The sequence below is a fragment of the Heterodontus francisci genome, chromosome 15 (genome assembly GCF_036365525.1).
Source record: "Heterodontus francisci isolate sHetFra1 chromosome 15, sHetFra1.hap1, whole genome shotgun sequence".
NCBI classification, from domain to species: Eukaryota; Metazoa; Chordata; class Chondrichthyes; order Heterodontiformes; family Heterodontidae; genus Heterodontus; species Heterodontus francisci.
Window position 1 is genome coordinate 4,239,136 of NC_090385.1, and position 18,881 is coordinate 4,258,016.

The window sequence follows — 18,881 nt, forward strand, 5'->3', positions numbered from 1 at the left end:
GGTAGGACCTCAGTTTAACATCACACCTGAAAGGCAACACCTGTGCATACAGCACTCCCTCAGTACTGCGCCTCTGACAGTGCAGCATTCCCCCACTACTGTCCCTCCAACAGTGCAACACTCCCTTAGTACAGCACTAGAGGATCAGCTTAGATTATGTGCTCAAGATGTTAAAGTGGGATTTGAATCTACAACTCTCTGATTCCAAGGTGAGAGTGCACAGCTAGCATGCTATTTGTTATGGAGTTTGGATTATGGATCATGTAGACATGTTGCTGAGATATAGTTTTAATTATTAATATAAGTCTCAGTAATGGTGGGAGGGTGATGCTTGGTACACATACACAAGTTGGGGCAACTCTTGCTTTGCACTTGCTGAGGCTTTTGCAGAATTCCTGAATGGTGTAATTCTCATTTCTTTAGTAGGCTGAAATCTGTGCTCATTGGGCTGGGAATTCCTTTAGGCCCATTTTCGAGCCTGAAATAGTTGCTGTGCTCCCCAAACTGGGAGGCCAGAGATCGGCTCCAGATTGGGACCTTATTCATGCTGTTTGAGGGCCTGTCGCATCACCTGCCAGAAGCTGCTTGCTCATTTGAAGGAGATTACTGCTAGACTGCTCACCTTGCTGGTGGAAACCCGAGAGTGGTGCGTGGGGAGGGAGGGTGGGATCTGTAAGGGGAGGAGGGTAGAATGGAGATACCATGGAATTGGAGAAGCTCTCCAACTCATCTTGGCTCTTCCAGAATGAATATTGAAATTCTTTTACTCCCCTTTTGTTGGCCATTACTGATTAGGCAGCGGCAGCTGCTGGAGTATCTTGAGAGGAGCAGGCCTGGCTCCAGCCCTGGTCATCGCGATTCAATTTCCCAAAGTGGGCTTGAAACAGATGTTAAGCCTTACATTTACATATGTAAATGCCAGGGATGCTTGATAAATAGACGGACACAATATGGGGCTGAATTCTATGGGCCCCTTGGAGACGGTCTAAGAGGCCCATAGAATTGCGACGGGAGGCGGGGGAGGGGGCGAAGGACAATTTTGTCAAGGGCGGGATAGGCCAAAGACGGCCTTCCCACCCAGAGGCCAATTGAGACCCTTAAGAGGCTTATTAACAGCCAGTTAAGAGCCTCTTCCCCCTACCACTGGCATTAAGCCAGTGGCCGGGGGCCGGGCCTTTGCCACACAGGGATCTCGTCCAGTAAAATGAGGCAACCTCCCTGCTGGCTTGTGGGGGGAGGGCTCTATTCCATGGGCAATCTGAGGCCCACAGAGGGCCTTCACCTGCAAACAACCTACCTCCCTGGACCCCCTACCCCTGCACATAACACCCACCCTGCTATCGCTGGGGACTGCTGGACTGGCTCTTGTGACCCTGCCTCAATTACCTTGGGACCGGGTCTCCAGCCCTGGGCCTGAGTCCAAGGCCTAAGGCCTGGTGCAGTACCAACAGTGGACACCGCCCCCATTGGTGCTGCCGTTACTACTGAGCTGCTGGCCCTGTGACTGACTGGCAGCTCTTGGAGGCGGGGGTTTGGGGGGGGGGGGGGGGGTGCTCCCTGTCTTTAAAGGGACAGGGATCCTGGAGTGGGCTGTTAATTGGTCAGGCACCGTAGAATTGTGCTGGGCAGTGGGGGGCTCCAAGTGGCTGAGGTGGGATTCCCCTGCCTTTTCAGCCCAGTGCTGGGAGCCTCGTCGCGTCACAAAATTCAGCCATCATGTGGGATGTCTTTCAGGCCTACCTTGAGCATGGATCGTTGGCTCCTCGAAATTGACCCTCTTCCAGCCTTTGTTCAGCCGGTAAATTAGGTGCGGGGAAAAGCCCAATTTTTACCCCATCAAGTTTATTTCTTAAATTAAGCCTGTATGATCTTGCATGTTTCAAGTAATCTGTGGCTCTCCGTATGCAAGCAGACTGAAGACAAATAGTGCAGTAACTTTATCCCCCATTGCACATCACTCAAATTATCTGAAAATTCGAAGCTAGGCAGTTCCAAGAAGATTGGTTGTCTGATTCAGTCAAGTGTAAAATTGCAACACCTGACAGCAGAGATAAAGGCACAGAAGGAGGGCGGCTGCTGCTGATGTATTAGCAGAATACTGTTATAATGACTAAAAATTTCTGTTAAAAGCGGAGATTAACGGGAGAGAGATTTCCATTGTTTTCCTTTTCTGTTGGGGTTACAACTAATGGCTGTAGGTTAAAAAAAAAGCAACAATCTGTACCAGTGACCCAGTCAAAATGTTCGCTGTGGTCAAAATATCACAAATTATGAAGCAGGGCTACAAAATTAGACAGCGCGGATTAAATGGCAAAATCATTAGAACAATTATAAAACAGCTGTCTGCTGGAGTGGGATTCAGCAAATATTACAAAGTGGAAAAATACAATGAAGCATTTCATTTAAAAAACATTCTGACAGCAATATTTTATAACATAACTCAGAATTTTTGTATCAATTCTTGTGAGAAATCAGTGGAACATTTTTTTATTTGTTCATAGGATATGAGTGTCACTCAAACAGTCTTGTGGTTGGACATCATATCTTCTTAATCTTGGTCACTGTATACAGGCTATACAGGGATTATAGCCACATGTAATTAGCTGGATAGGAACGGAAAGGTTCGAGTTTGCTGTCGAGGTTTCTTGTGTTTATTTAGGTTAATTCCTATCCCAAAAGAAGGAAAACTAGGCCGATGTGAAATACAGAAATATAGGGACCTCTCTTCCTCCATTGTTCTCAAGGCACATCTCAATGTTGGGTGAGGGTGGATTTGTTAAATAAAACAAATGGCTCACTGTTTAAAGGCTATCATCAATTCCTGGCAAATAACAGGCTGGCCCTCTTTCCTGTAGGAAAGAGAAGGCTGAGGGGTGACCTGATAGAGGCCTTAACAATTATAGTGTAGGTTTGATAGTGCAGACATGGAAATGTTTCCACTTGTGGGGAAGATCAGAACTAGCGGGCCAACAATATAAGACAGTCACTAATAAATCCAATAGGGAATTCCGGAGAAACTTCTTTACCCAGAGAGTGGTGAGAATGAAGAACTCACTAGGGTGGCACAGTGGCGCAGTGGTTAGCACCGCAGCCTCACAGCTCCAGCGACCCGGGTTCAATTCTGGGTACTGCCTGTGTGGAGTTTGCAAGTTCTCCCTGTGTCTGCGTGGGTTTCCTCCGGGTGCTCCGGTTTCCTCCCACATGCCAAAGACTTGCAGGTTGATAGGTAAATTGGCAATTATAAATTGCCCCCAGTGTAGGTAGGTGATAGGGACAGGTGGGGATGTGGTAGGAATATGGAATTAGTGTAGGATTAGTATAAATGGGTGGTTGATGGTTGGCACAGACTCGGTGGGCCAAAGGGCCTGTTTCAGTGCTGTATCTCTAAAACTAAAAAAAAACTACCACAGGGAGTGGTTGAGGCGAATGGTATCGATACGTTTAAGGGGAAGCTGGATAAACACATGAGTGAGAAAGGAAAGAAGGATATGTTAATAGGGTGAGATGAAGAGGGGTGGGACGAAGCTCTTGTGGAGCATCAACACCAACATGGTCCAAAAGGCTTGTTTCTGTGTTGTATGCTTGATACAATTCTATGGTTATTTGTGTTGGGTATAGTTTCTCTAAGCAATAAAGGAGCTGAATTTAATACCCTCTGAGATTGCATGATATGCCAATTAGTTCAAAATAGCAAAAACAAAGATTTGAAAGGTTTTGTTTAACATATGAACATTGAAAAAACCCAGAGGCTAAAATGAGTATAACACCAAACCCCAGATGTCCTTCCTTCTTCTCGAACTTTCTCCTCACCCTCACTCTCTCATTTACATCTTTTGGATAAGACATCAAACTGAGGCCCTGTCTGCCCTCTCAGGTGGATGTAAGTGATCCCAGGGCATTATTTCGAAGAGGAGCAGGGGAGTTCTCCTCGGTGTCCTGGACAATATTTATCCCTCAACCAACATCACAAGAACAGATTATCTGGTCATTATCTCATCGTTGTTTGTGCAACTCTTGGAAGGGGTAGGGGAGTGGGGTGGGGGTTAGAGGTTGGGCGTGTGTTGGGGGGTTGGGGTGGGAGAGGGTGTGATCACAGAGGTGTGAAGGCCAGAGGAGCCACAAGATTCTCGGGGAGCCCAGAAGAACACTCCAGCTCCTCCTCCCCCACAAAAATAATGAGACTTATCAATTCGGGCCTCTTCTGTTGTACTGCCAGGATTTACTGGGAGGTTTGTCCATAGTGCATGTTGTACCCAATAGGCAGTATTTTGTAGCAGTTGTCTGTATGCCACAGGACGCTGATTTGCAAAGATTAATGAGGGTCTCGTCTGATTCAGGCAGATCCCTGGGTTGTTCAGTGGAAGACTGCAGAAAAGATGGTGCCAGAGTGGAAAAGGTGTGATCGGCCCACAACCTCTATTTCAACCCCGCTGTGCCCCATTTTACTGGGCAGAGAGAGTTAAAATCTCCACCGGGTGTTTCTAATTAACAGACAGTGTCAACTGAAGACCCTTCCCTGCTGCACACACAGGTAAGTATATTTGAAACTCATGTTGGTCATACACTGCAGTGATCACTTTAAGGACCAACTGTTAGGCTGTTTGCAATGTGCTTCCTGCCTGCCATCTGGAGGTTCAGATGCCCAAAAATTGGTTATGACACCATCCATTTCTAATCCCAAATGTTTCCAACCTTTCTTCATAACTCAGTCTCTTAACACTAGGGATAAGCTTAGATACAATATGACTTTTATTAACATGTCTTCTTTCCCTAATTGAAAGGCCTTGTGTGTGTACGTTCAGAATCAGCCCTTACATTATTAAAGATCCCTATATCCTACATTACAGCAGTGACTACATTTCAAAAGTACTTCAATTGCTGTAAAGCACTTTGGGATGTCCTGAGCTCATGAAATTCTTTCTCTTCTTTCTGTCTTTCTTTCTTTCTTTCTCTCACTTTCTGTCATTCTGTCTTTCAAAAGGAAGATGAATTGTTGTGATTTTTGCAAAGCGATTGGCTGCTTAAGGCACTCCTTAAAACCTATTTCTTTGATGAAACTTTTCATCACTAGTCCTAATTTTTCTTTCTTTGGTTCGGTTTCAACTCTTGCAGGTTCAGATTAGGAAAAAGTAATTTTACAACTGATAGGAAATGATTCTTCGCAAAACAAGAGTGAGAAGCATGTGGAATAAACTCCCAGACAGTGGCACAATACACCAAAATCATTTTACAAAAAATCAGACATGACAATGGGGAACATTAGGGTCTCCCCAAATGGATGAACTTCAATTTCTTAAGTTTTAGGAAATTCTTGAGGCCCACATATAAATGCAAGTTGTTGGTCCTATACTGCTAACAGTGTAACAAGTGAAGCGTGTTCACAAGTATTTCCCTGACCTCGCTTGTTTCTTGCTCAACTAAACTGAATGTCTTTAGTAGTTAACGCTCCAACAATGTGTGATGCAGTCTGTCACTAGAATGGTCAGAGTGAAGGGAGCTGGCTCCCTCTAGTGTTATAAAGTGAGTTATGTGTACAGTAGCCGACCACTGGCACCTCATCACAGCTCACCAATGCTTTTAAGTGTTTTTAAAAGATTTATTCTTCGTATGTGGGTATTGACAGCAATACTGGTATTTATTGCCCACCTTAGTTGCCCTAAAAGTGGTTTGATGAAACTGAGTATCTTGTTGGGCCTTTTCAGAGGGCAAAGAGTCAACCACATTGCTGTGGGTCTGGAGTCAGATGTCGGCCCAGACCAGGTAAGAACGGCAGATTTTCTTCCCTAAATCAAAGCGTGAGATAGAGGTACAAATATGTAAACAGATTATGGAAAGATGTAGGAGCAACAGGGTGGTGGTGATAGGAGATTTTAATTTTCCCAACATTGACTGGGATTCACTTGGTGTTAGAGGTCTAGATGGAGCAGAATTTGTAAGGAGCATCCAGGAGGGTTTTCTAGAGCAGTATGTAAATAGTCCAACTCGGGAAGGGACCATACTGGACCTGGTGTTGGGGAATGAGCCCGGCCAGGTGGTTGAAGTTTCAGTAGGGGACTACTTTGGGAATAGTGATCACAATTCCGTAAGTTTTAGAATACTCATGGACAAAGACGAGAGTGGTCCGAAAGGAAGAGTGCTAAATTGGGGGAAGGCCAACAATACCAAAATTCGGCAGGAGCTGGGGAATGTAGATTGGGAGCAGCTGTTTGAAGGTAAATCCACATTTGATATGTGGGAGGCTTTTAAAGAGAGGTTGATTAGCGTGCAGGAGAGACATGTTCCTGTGAAAATGAGGGAAAGAAATGGCAAGATTAGTGAACCATGGATGACAGGTGAAATTGTGAGACGAGCTAAGAGGAAAAAGGAAACATACATAAGGTCGAGGCGGCTGAAGAAAGACGAAGCTTTGGAAGAATATCGGGAATGTAGGACCAATCTGAAACGAGGAATTAAGAGGGCTAAAAGGGGTCATGAAATATCTTTAGCAAACAGGGTTAAGGAAAATCCCAAAGCCTTTTATTCATATATAAGGCGCAAGAGGGTAACTAGAGAAAGGATTGGCCCACTCAAGGACAAAGGAGGAAAGTTATGCGTGGAGTCAGAGAAAATGGGTGAGATTCTAAACGAGTACTTTGCATCGGTATTCACCGAGGAGAGGGACATGACGGATGTTGAGGTCAGGGACAGATGTTTGATTACTCGAGGTCAAGTCGGCATAAGGAGGGAGGAAGTGTTGGGTATTCTAAAAGGCATTAAGGTGGACAAGTCCCCAGGTCCGGATGGGATCTATCCCAGGTTACTGTGGGAAGCGAGAGAGGAAATAGCTGTGGCCTTAACAGATATCTTTGCAGCATCCTTAAACACGGGTGAGGTCCCGGAGGACTGGTGAATTGCTAATGTTGTCCCCTTGTTTAAGAAGGGTAGTAGGGATAATCCAGGTAATTATAGACCGGTGAGCCTGACGTCAGTGGTAGGGAAGCTGCTGGAGAAGATACTGAGGGATAGGATCTATTCCCATTTGGAAGAAAATGGGCTTATCAGTGATAGGCAACATGGTTTTGTGCAGGGAAGGTCATGTCTTACCAACTTAATAGAATTCTTTGAGGAAGTGACAAGTTGATTGATGAGGGAAGGGCTGTAGATGTCATATACATGGACTTCAGTAAGGCCTTTGATAAGGTTCCCCATGGTAGGCTGATGCAGAAAGTGAAGTCGCATGGGATCCAGGGTGTACTAGCTAGATGGATAAAGAACTGGCTGGGCAACAGGAGACAGAGAGTAGCAGTGGAAGGGAGTTTCTCAAAATGGAGACGTGTGACCAGTGGTGTTCCACAGGGATCCGTGCTGGGACCACTGTTGTTTGTGATATACATAAATGATTTGGAGGAAAGTATAGGTGGTCTGATTAGCAAGTTTGCAGACGACACTCAGATTGGTGGAGTAGCAGATAGTGAAGGGGACTGTCAGAGAATACAGCAGAATATAGATAGATTGGAGAGTTGGGCAGAGAAATGGCAGATGGAGTTCAATCCGGGTAAATGCGAGGTGATGCATTTTGGAAGATCCAATTCAAGAGTGAACTATACAGTAAATGGAAAAGTCCTGGGGAAAATTGATGTTCAGAGAGATTTGGGTGTTCAGGTCCATTGTTCCCTGAAGGTGGCAACGCAGGTAAATAGAGTGGTCAAGAAGGCATACGGCATGCTTTCCTTCATCGGACGGGGTATTGAGTGCAAGAGTTGGCAGGTCATGTTACAGTTGTATAGGACTTTGGTTCGGCCACATTTGGAATACTGCGTGCAGTTCTGGTCGCCACATTACCAAAAGGATGTAGATGCTTTGGAGAGGGTGCAGAGGAGGTTCACCAGGATGTTGCCTGGTATGGAGGGCGCTAGCTATGAAGAGAGGTTGAGTAGATTAGGATTATTTTCATTAGAAAGACGGAGGTTGAGGGGGGACCTGATTGAGGTGTACAAAATCATGAGAGGTATAGACAGGGTGGATAGCAAGAAGCTTTTTCCCAGAGTGGGGGATTCAAATACTAGCGGTCACGAGTTCAAAGTGAGAGGGGAAAAGTTTAGGGGGGATATGCGTGGAAAGTTCTTTACGCAGAGGGTGGTGGGTGCCTGGAAAGCGTGGCCAGCGGAGGTGGTGGATGCGAACACGATAGCGTCTTTTAAGATGTATCTAGACAGATACATGAATGGGCAGGAAGTAAAGGATACAGACCCTTAGAAAATAGGCGACATGTTTAGGTCGAGGATCTGGATCGGCGCAGGCTTGGAGGGCCGAAGGGCCTGTTCCTGTGCTGTAATTTTCTTTGTTCTCTTTGTTCTTTAAAGGACGTTAATGAACCAGATGGGTTTTCAACGACAATCCTCTTGCTTCATGGGCACCATTACTGAGGCCAGCTTTTTAATTCCAGTTATTGTTATGCTAAATTCAAATTCCCAAACATCCCTCGATGAGATTGGAACTTTTTTAAAATTCATTCATGGGATGTGGGTGTCGCTGGCCAGGCCAGCATTTATTGCCCATCCCTAATTGCCCTTGAGAAGGTGGTGGTGAGCTGCTTTCTTGAATCGCTGCAGTCCATGTGGGGTAGGTACACCCACAGTGCTGTTAGGAGGGGAGTTCCAGGATTTTGACCCAGTGACAGTGAAGGAACGGCGATATAGTTCCAAGTCAGGATGGTGTGTGACTTGGATAGGAACTTGCAGGTGGTTGTGTTCCCGTGTATTTGCTGCCCTTGTCCATCCAGTTGGTAGAGGTTGTAGGTTTGGAAGGTGCTGTCTAAGGAGCTTTGTTGAAGTGCATCTTGTAGATGGTACACACTGCTGCCACTGTGCATCGGTAGTGGAGAGAGTGAATGTTTGTGGATGGGGTGCGGATCAAGTGGGTTTCTTTGTTCCAGACGGTATCTGTCTCCTTGAGTGTTGTTGGAGCTGTACTCATCCAGGCAAGTGGAGAGTATTCCATCACACTCCTGACTTGTTCCTTGTAGATGGTGGACAGGCTTTGAGGAGTCAGGAGGTGAGTTTCTCACTGCAGAATTCCAAGCCTCTGACCTGCTTTTGTAACCACGGTATTTATATGGCTACTCTCGTTCAGTTTCAGCGATGGTAATGCCATTGAATGTCAAGGAGAGATAGTTAGATTCTCTCTTGTTGGAGATGGTCATTGCCTGGCACTTGTGTGGCATGAATGTTACTTGCCACTTATCAGCCCAAGCCTGGATATTGTCCAGGTCTTGCTGCATTTCTAAACGGACTGCTTCAGTATCTGACGGGTTGCAAATGGTGGTGAACATTGTGCAATTATCAGCGAACATCCCCACTTCTGACCTTATGATTGAAGGAAGGGCATTGATGAAGCAGCTGAAGATGGTTGGGCCTAGGACACTACCCTGAGGAACTCCTGCAATGAGGTCGTGCAGCAAAGATGATTGACCTCCAACAACCACAACCATTTTCCTTTGCACTAGGTATGACTCCAATCAGTGGAGAATTTTCCCCCTGATTCCCATTGACCTTAGTTTTGCCAGGGCTCCTTGATGCCATACTTGGTCAAATGCTGCCTTGATGTCAAGGGCAGTCACTCTCACCTCACCTCTTCAGTTCAGCTCTTTCATCCATGCTTGAACCAAGGCTGTAATGAGGTCAGGAGCTGAGTGGCCCTGGCAGAACCCAAACTGAGCGTCACTGAGCAGGTTATTGCTAAGCAAGTGCTGTTTGATGGCACTGTTGATGACATCTTCCATCACTTTACTGATGATTGAGAGTAGGCTGATGGGGCAGTAATTGGCCAGGTTGGACTTGTCCTGCTTTTTGTGTACAGGACATACCTGGGAAATTTTGCACATTGCCGGATCGATGCCAGTGTTGTAGCTGTACTGGAACAGCTTGGCTAGGGGCGCAGCATGTTCTGGAGCAAAGGTCTTCAGTACTGTTGCCGGAATATTGTCAGGGCCCATAGCCTTTGCAGTATCCAGTGCCTTCAGTCGTTTCTTGATATCACGCGGAGTGAATCGAATTGGCTGAAGTCTGGCATCTGTGATGCTGGGGACTTCAGGAGGAGGCCGAGATGGATCATCAACTCGGCACTTCTGGCTGAAGATTGTTGCAAATGCTTCAGCCTTATCTTTCACACTGATGTGCTGGGCTCCCCCATGATTGAGGATGGGGATATTTGTGGAGCCACCTCCTCCTGTTCGTTGTTTAATTGTCCACCACCATTCACGACTGGATGTGGCAGGACTGCAGAGCTTAGATCTGATCCGTCGGTTATGGGATCGCTTAACTCTGTCTGTCACATGCTGCTTATGCAGTTTGGCATGCAAGTAGTCCTCTGTTGTAGCTTCACCAGGCTGACACCTCATTTTGAGGTATGCCTGGTGCTGCTCCTGGCATGCCCTCCTGCACTCTTCATTGAACCGGGGTTGGTCTCCTGGCTTGATGGTAATGGTAGAGTGGGGGATATGCCGAGCCATGAGGTTACAGATTGTGGTTGAGTACAATTCTGCTGCTGATGGCCCGTTGCGCCTCATGGATGCCCAGTTTTGCATTGCTAGATCTGTTCGAAATCTATCTCATTTAGCACGGTGGTAGTGCCACACAACACGATGGAGGGTGTCCTCAATGTGAAGACAGGACTTCATCTCCACAAGGACTGTGTGGTGATCACTCCTACCAATACTGTCATGGACAGATGCATCTGCGACAGGCAGATTGGTGAGGATGATGTCAAGTATGTTATTCCCTCTTGTTGTTGCTTTCACCACCTGCCGCAGACCCAGTCTCGCAGCTGTGTCCTTCAGGACTTGGCCAGCTCAGTCAGTAGTGGTGCTACCGAGCCACTCTTGGTGATGGACATTGAAGTCCCCCACCCAGAGTACATTATGCACCCTTGCCACCCTCAGCACTTCTTCCAAGTGGTGTTTAACATGGAGGAGTACTGAGTCATCAGCTGAGGGAGGGCGGTAGGTGGTAATCAGCAGGAGGTTTCCTTGCCCATGTTTGACCTGATGCCATGAGACTTCATGGGGTACGGATTCGCTGTTGAGGACTCCCAGGGCAACTCCCTCCCTACTGTAGACCACTGTGCCGCCACCTCTGCTGGGTCTGTCCTGCTGGTGGGATAGGACATACCCGGGGTTGGTGATGGCAGTGTCAGGGACATTGTCTGTAAGGTATGATTCCGTGAGTATGACTATGTCAGGCTGTTGCTTGACTAGTCTATGGGACAGCTCTCCCAACTTTGGACAAGCTTCCAGATGTTAGTAAGGAGGACTTTGCAGGGTCGACAGGGGTGGGTTTGTTGTCGTTTCCGGTGCCTCGGTCGATGCCGGGTGGTCCGTCCGATTTCATTCCTTTTTATTGACTTCGTAGCGGTTAAATATAACTGAGTGGCTTGCTAGGCCATTTCAGAGGGCATGTAAGAGTTAACCACATTGCTATGATTGCTTTGAACTTACAATCTCTGCATTATTAACTGACAGGCTGAACCATGGCACTCGATCTATGGCCACAGCTCACTGTCTCAATGCTAATGACGGCTGGACCACAAAATCTAACACTCCTCCAAACGGCTGCCTGAGTCTGACAGGAGTTGGTGGGGGGGGGGGGGGGGGGGCGGCGGTGGTTGGGGTACTGGTGGTGGGAGTAGGGGTGGCAGGGAGGAAGAGCGAGAGGAAGGAGGGAGGGGTGGAAGGGGAAAGGGAGGAGTGGGGGACGTCCACCCCCTGGAATAGGGTTTGAACCCACAATCTCAAATTAAGCAATGGGAAAAAAAGAAATAATTTGCACTTCTATAGCACCTTACATCATCTCTTTGCAGCCAAAGAAGTACTTTTGAAGTGTAGTCACGATTGTAATGTAAGAGACGCAGCAGCCAATTTGTGCACAGCAAGCTCCCACAAACAGCAACGTGATCATGACCAGGTAGTCTCTTTTAGTGATGTTGATTGAGGGATAAATATTGACCAGGACACTGGGGAGAACTCCCCTGCTCTTCTTCAAAATAGTACCACAGGATCTTTTACATCCACCAGAGAGGGCAGACAGGACCTCAGTTTAATCTGTCTCCAAAAGAGAACACGTCCGCAGTGCAGCACTCCTACACTGTGCTGGGCGTGTTCACCTAGATTTTGTGCTCAAGTCTTTTGAGTGGGATTTGAAGCTACAGTCTCCTAATTCAGAGGTGTGACTTTTACCCACTGAGCCACAGCTGGCACTGTCGGCCAGTGGTACATTGTCAACTGAGCTAAATCCCATTGCCTTGTTTGAAAGTGGCAGCGGCATTTTTTTGTGGAGTTTCAGTGGGCTCTTAACGAATTTAAACTCGCCGAACCAGAATAAATTACTGTAATTGTTGCAGTGGCATCATTGTGGTTTGAAAAAGTGATTTCAATTCGATTGCACACTGTTTAAGAGGCTTGGTGGGGAGGGATGCCTATTGATGATTGATGGTGCTGGCTTGAGGAGGTCGTGAGTTCAAATCCCAGCATGGCAAGTTGGAATTCAATAAATCTAGCACCAGAATAAATGACCATCAAAGCTGTTAGGTTGTGGCCCAAAATCCAAAAGGTTCATTAATGCCCTTAAGGGAAGGGAATCAATCCATGACTTCAGTCCCACCTTGCAGGGATGGTTTTGGGGTCATGCAACACAGGCATTGCATCTGAGCCAGTCAGGGACCCAGAGTGGATTCAATGATAAGTTTAACGATTGAGATAAATTGATCTTTTATTGATCTTAAACTGTAGTCACTGCTGTAATGTAGAAAGAGAAATAAACAGATAAAGAAAGATTGGCTGGAATTTTATGTTCAGGCAGTGGCCTCGCCCACCAGCTCAAAAGTCAGGCAAACGCCCACTTCCCTGGGCTGGAGGCCACGCAGCAATTTTGCATGACTCAAGCCCTTAATTGACCTCCGTCAGGGTTCTGCCTCTCTGAGGTAGGAATGCCTGCCTCCAAGAGCTGCCACCGGGAGTGGTGACCACTGCTGAGACTGAACCCAGTAGGAGGAGCCACCCTGGACGCCAGCCTGGGAGCAGGTAATTGGGGATTGGGCCTCGCTGGGGAGAATCGGCAGGGTCCTGGCAGGGGTGGCAGGTGTTGGACTGTAAGGCGGGGTTTGCAGTTTTACCAGGGGCGGCCTGTGATGCTGGGGATGGGGGTGAGGTCCTTCGTGGGGCACAGGGTGCCTGATCAGGAGGACACCCCCCCCCCCTCCAACACCCCCCCTCCAAGCCTGCAAGGAGGCTGCCAGATACTACTGGGCAGCCTTCACAGGTGCTGAAGTGCCCATTCACTGCTGATAATATACCAGTGGTGGCGCAAGGAGGCCCTTAAGTGGCAATTAATTGGCCACTTAAGGGCCTCAACTGGCCTGGGGTGGGCGTGCCGTTTGTCATCTCCCCCACCGCTGTTAAAATAGCAGTGGGGGCGGGTAGGTAACAGGAATGACATCCCCTGCCTTCCACTCAATTTTACATCCCACCCACCCCTCCTGTCACCTCCCAGCCTGCTCCTAGGTGGGTGTAAAATTGCATCCATTGGATTAAGACGGAAAAGAAAAAAAAAAGACAGAAATGGGAAGTAAGAAAAACAATTTACCAGCTGTAGGTTTGAGACTCCACAGTTTTAATTGTTCCCTTTTTGCGGCCTGAGATATTGAATGGCATAAAATCTCCTCATTAAAAGGGTTATACTATTTACCAACCCGAACTTTCTGTGGCAAGTGTAATGGGTAATCAATATACAAAGGCAGCAATTGCTTGAAACTCATGGGGAGGTTGAGGTTGAGCTGCTGTTTCTGTGAGACTAATGACAGAGTGGCACAAATCACCAGTAACTTGTGGTCACCCGCAATTGATGGCATATCTTCCCATCACCACAAGTTGCATTAATAATGAGAACCTCTGCTAAAGCTGCCTTGATTCTCCCACGGGATCTGGGCCAGTATTACTGACTGCAAACAAACCTTTTCACAATCATTCTTGTGCAGATGGGACCCCAGATAAAGTCAGCATTTTAAAAATGATTCATTCATGGGATGTGGGCGTTGCTGGTAAGGCCAACATTTATTGGCCATTCCAAATTACCCGGGGGAAGGCAGTGGTGAGCTGCCTTCTTGAACACGACTGGATGGTTTACTCGGCCATTTCAAAGGGCAGTTAAGAGTCAACGATGTTGGTGTGGAACTGGAGTCACAATTACATCCAGATCGGGTAAGGATAGCACATGTCCTCAGTGGCACATCTTCAGTAACACAGCCTCAGTAATAAACCTGCACTAACACATTTTCAGTAACACACCTTTAGTAACACACCCTCAGTAACACATCGTCAGTAACACAGCCTCGTAACAAAGCCTCAGTAACACAGCCTCAGTAACACACCTTCATTAACATACCCTCAGTAACACACCTTCGTAACACACCCTCAGTAACACATCTTCAGTAACACAGCCTCCTAACACAGCCTCAGTAACACACCGTCAGTAACACACCTTCATTAACATACCCTCAGAAACACACCTTCGTAACACACCCTCAGTAACACACCTTCAGTAACACACCCTCAGTAACACATCTTCAGTAACACAGCCTCGTAACACAGCCTCAGTAACACACCCTCAGTAACACACCTTCAGTAACACACCCTCAGTAACACACTCTCAGTAACACCTTCATTAACATACCCTCAGGAACACAGCCTCAGGAACACACCTTCAGTAACACACCCTCAGTAACACACCTTCATTAACATACCCTCAGTAACACACCATCAGTAACACACTCTCAGTAACACACCTTCATTAACATACCCTCAGTAACACACCATCAGTAACACACTCTCAGTAACACACCTTCATGAACATACCCTCAGTAACACACCTTCAGTAACACACCCTCAGTAACACACTCTCAGTAACACCTTCATTAACATACCCTCAGGAACACAGCCTCAGGAACACACCTTCAGTAACACACCCTCAGTAACACACCTTCATTAACATACCCTCAGTAACACACCATCAGTAACACACTCTCAGTAACACACCTTCATTAACATACCCTCAGTAACACACCATCAGTAACACACTCTCAGTAACACACCTTCATGAACATACCCTCAGTAACACACCTTCAGTAACACACCCTAAGTAACACATCTTCAGTAACACAGCCTCGTAACACAGCCTCAGTAACACACCCTCAGTAACACACCCTCAGTAACACACCTTCATTAACATACCCTCAGCAATACACCTTCAGTAACACACCCTCAGTAACACACCTTCATTAACATACTCTCAGTAACACACCCTCAGTAACACATCTTCAGTAACACAGCCTCAGTAACACACCTTCAGTAACACACCTTCAGTAACACACCCTCAGTAACACACCTTCATTAACATACCCTCAGTAACACACCCTCAGTAACACATCTTCAGTAACACACCCTCAGTAACACATCTTCAGTAACACAGCCTCAGTAACACACCTTCAGTAACACACCCTCAGTAACACACCCTCAGTAACACACCTTCATTAACATACCCTCAGCAATACACCTTCAGTAACACACCCTCAGTAACACACCTTCATTAACATACTCTCAGTAACACACCCTCAGTAACACATCTTCAGTAACACAGCCTCAGTAACACACCTTCAGTAACACACCCTCAGTAACACAACCTCAGTAACACACATTCATTAACATACCCTCAGTAACACGCCTTCGTAACACACCCTCAGTAATACACCCTCAGTAACACACCCTCAGTAACACATCTTCAGTAACACAGTCTCGTAAAACAGCCTCAGTAACACACCCTCAGTAACACACCTTCATTAACATACCCTCAGTAACACACCTTCAGTAACACACCCTCGGTAACACACCCTCAGTAACACACCTCCATTAACACACCCTCAGTAACACATCTTCAGTAACACACCTTCAGTAACACACCCTCAGTAACACATCTTCAGTAACACAGCCTCGTAACACAGCCTCAGTAAAACAGCCTCAGTAACACACCTTCAGTAACACACCCTCAGGAACACACCCTCAGTAACACCTTCAATAACATACCCTCAGTAACACAGCCTCAGTAACAAACCTTCAGTAACACACCCTCAGTAACACACCTTCATTAACATACCCTCAGTAACACACCTTCAGTAACACACTCACAGTAACACAGCCTCAGTAATAAACCTGCACTAACACACCTTCAGTAACACAGCCTCAGTAATAGATCTGAGGTAACACACCTTCAGTAACACACCCTCAGTAACTCAACCTCAGTAACACACCCTCAACAACACACCCTCAGTAATTAAATCTGCAGTAACACACCATCAGTAACTCAGCCCCAGTAACACAAGCTCAGTAATAAACCCGCAGTAACATACCTTCAGTAGAACACCCTCAGTAACACAGCCTCAGTAATAAACCTGCAGTAACACACCTTCAGTAACACACCCTCAGTAACTCACCCTCAGTAACACATCCTCACTAACACAGCCTCAGTAATAAACCTGCACTAACACACCTTCAGTAACACACCCTCAGTAACTCACCCTCAGTAACACACCCTCAGTAACACATCCTCAGTAATAAACCTGCAGTAACACATCTTTCGTAACACACCTTCAGTAACACACCCTCAGTAACACATCCTCAGTAATATACCTGCAGTAACACACCTTCAGTAACCCACCTTCAGTAACACACCCTCAGTAACACAGCCTCAGTAATAAACCTACTGTAACACACCTTCAGTAACACACCCTCAGTAACTCACCCTCAGTAACACACCCTCAGTAACACATCCTCAGTAATAAACCTGCAGGAACACACCTTCAGTAACACACCCTCAGTAACACATCCTCAGTAATAAACCTGCAGTAACACACCTTCAGTAACCCACCTTCAGTAACACACCCTCAGTAACACAGCCTCAGTAATAAACCTACTGTAACACAACTTCAGTAACACACCCTCAGTAACTCACCCTCAGTAACACACCCTCAGTAACACATCCTCAGTAATAAACCTGCAGCAACACACCTTCAGTAACACACCCTCAGTAACACAGCCTCAGTAATAGATCTGAGGTAACACACCTTCAGTAACACACCCTCAGTAACTCACCCTCAGTAACACACCCTCAACAATACGCCCTCAGTATTAAATCTGCAGTAACACACCATCAGTAACTCAGCCTCAGTAACACAAGCTCAGTAATAAACCCTCAGTAACACACCTTCAGTAACACATCCTCAGTAATAAACCTGCAGTAACACACCTTCAGTAACACACCTTCAGTAACACACCCTCAGTAACACATCCTCAGTAATAAACCTGCAGTAACACACCTTCAGTCACACACCCTCAGTAACACATCCTCAGTAATAAACCTGCAGTAACACACCTTCAGTAACACACCTTCAGTAACACACCCTCAGTAACTCACCCTCAGTAACACACCCTCAACAACACAACCTCAGTATTAAATCTGCAGTAACACGCCATCAGTAACTCAGCCTCAGTAACACAGCCTCAGTAATAAACCTGCAGTAACACACCTTCAGTAACACACCCTCAGTAACACATCTTCAGTAACACAGTCTCGTAACACAGCCTCAGTAAAACAGCCTCAGAAACACACCTTCAGTAACACACCCTCAGGAACACACCCTCAGTAACACCTTCATTAACATACCCTCATTAACACAGCCTCAGTAACAAACCTTCAGTAACACACCCTCAGTAACACACCTTCATTAACATACCCTCAGTGACACACCTTCAGTAACACACTCACAGTAACACAGCCTCAGTAATAAACCTGCACGAACACACCTTCAGTAACACAGCCTCAGTAATAGATCTGAGGTAACACACCTTCAGTAACACACCCTCAGTAACTCAACCTCAGTAACACACCCTCAACAACACACCCTCAGTAATTAAATCTGCAGTAACACACCATCAGTAACTCAGCCCCAGTAACACAAGCTCAGTAATAAACCCGCAGTAACATACCTTCAGTAGAACACCCTCAGTAACACAGCCTCAGTAATAAACCTGCAGTAACACACCTTCAGTAACACACCCTCAGTAACTCACCCTCAGTAACACATCCTCACTAACACAGCCTCAGTAATAAACCTACTGTAACACACCTTCAGTAACACACCCTCAGTAACTCACCCTCAGTAACACACCCTCAGTAACACATCCTCAGTAATAAACCTGCAGTAACACATCTTTCGCAACACACCTTCAGTAACACACCCTCAGTAACACATCCTCAGTAATATACCTGCAGTAACACACCTTCAGTAACCCATCTTCAGTAACACACCCTCAGTAACACAGCCTCAGTAATAAACCTACTGTAACACACCTTCAGTAACACACCCTCAGTAACTCACCCTCAGTAACACACCCTCAGTAACACATCCTCAGTAATAAACCTGCAGTAACACACCTTCAGTAATACACCCTCAGTAACACATCCTCAGTAATAAACCTGCAGTAACACACCTTCAGTAACCCACCTTCAGTAACACACCCTCAGTAACACAGCCTCAGTAACAAACCTACTGTAACACAACTTCAGTAACACACCCTCAGTAACTCACCCTCAGTAACACACCCTCAGTAACACATCCTCAGTAATAAACCTGCAGCAACACACCTTCAGTAACACACCCTCAGTAACACAGCCTCAGTAATAGATCTGAGGTAACACACCTTCAGTAACACACCCTCAGTAACTCACCCTCAGTAACACACCCTCAACAATACGCCCTCAGTATTAAATCTGCAGTAACACACCATCAGTAACTCAGCC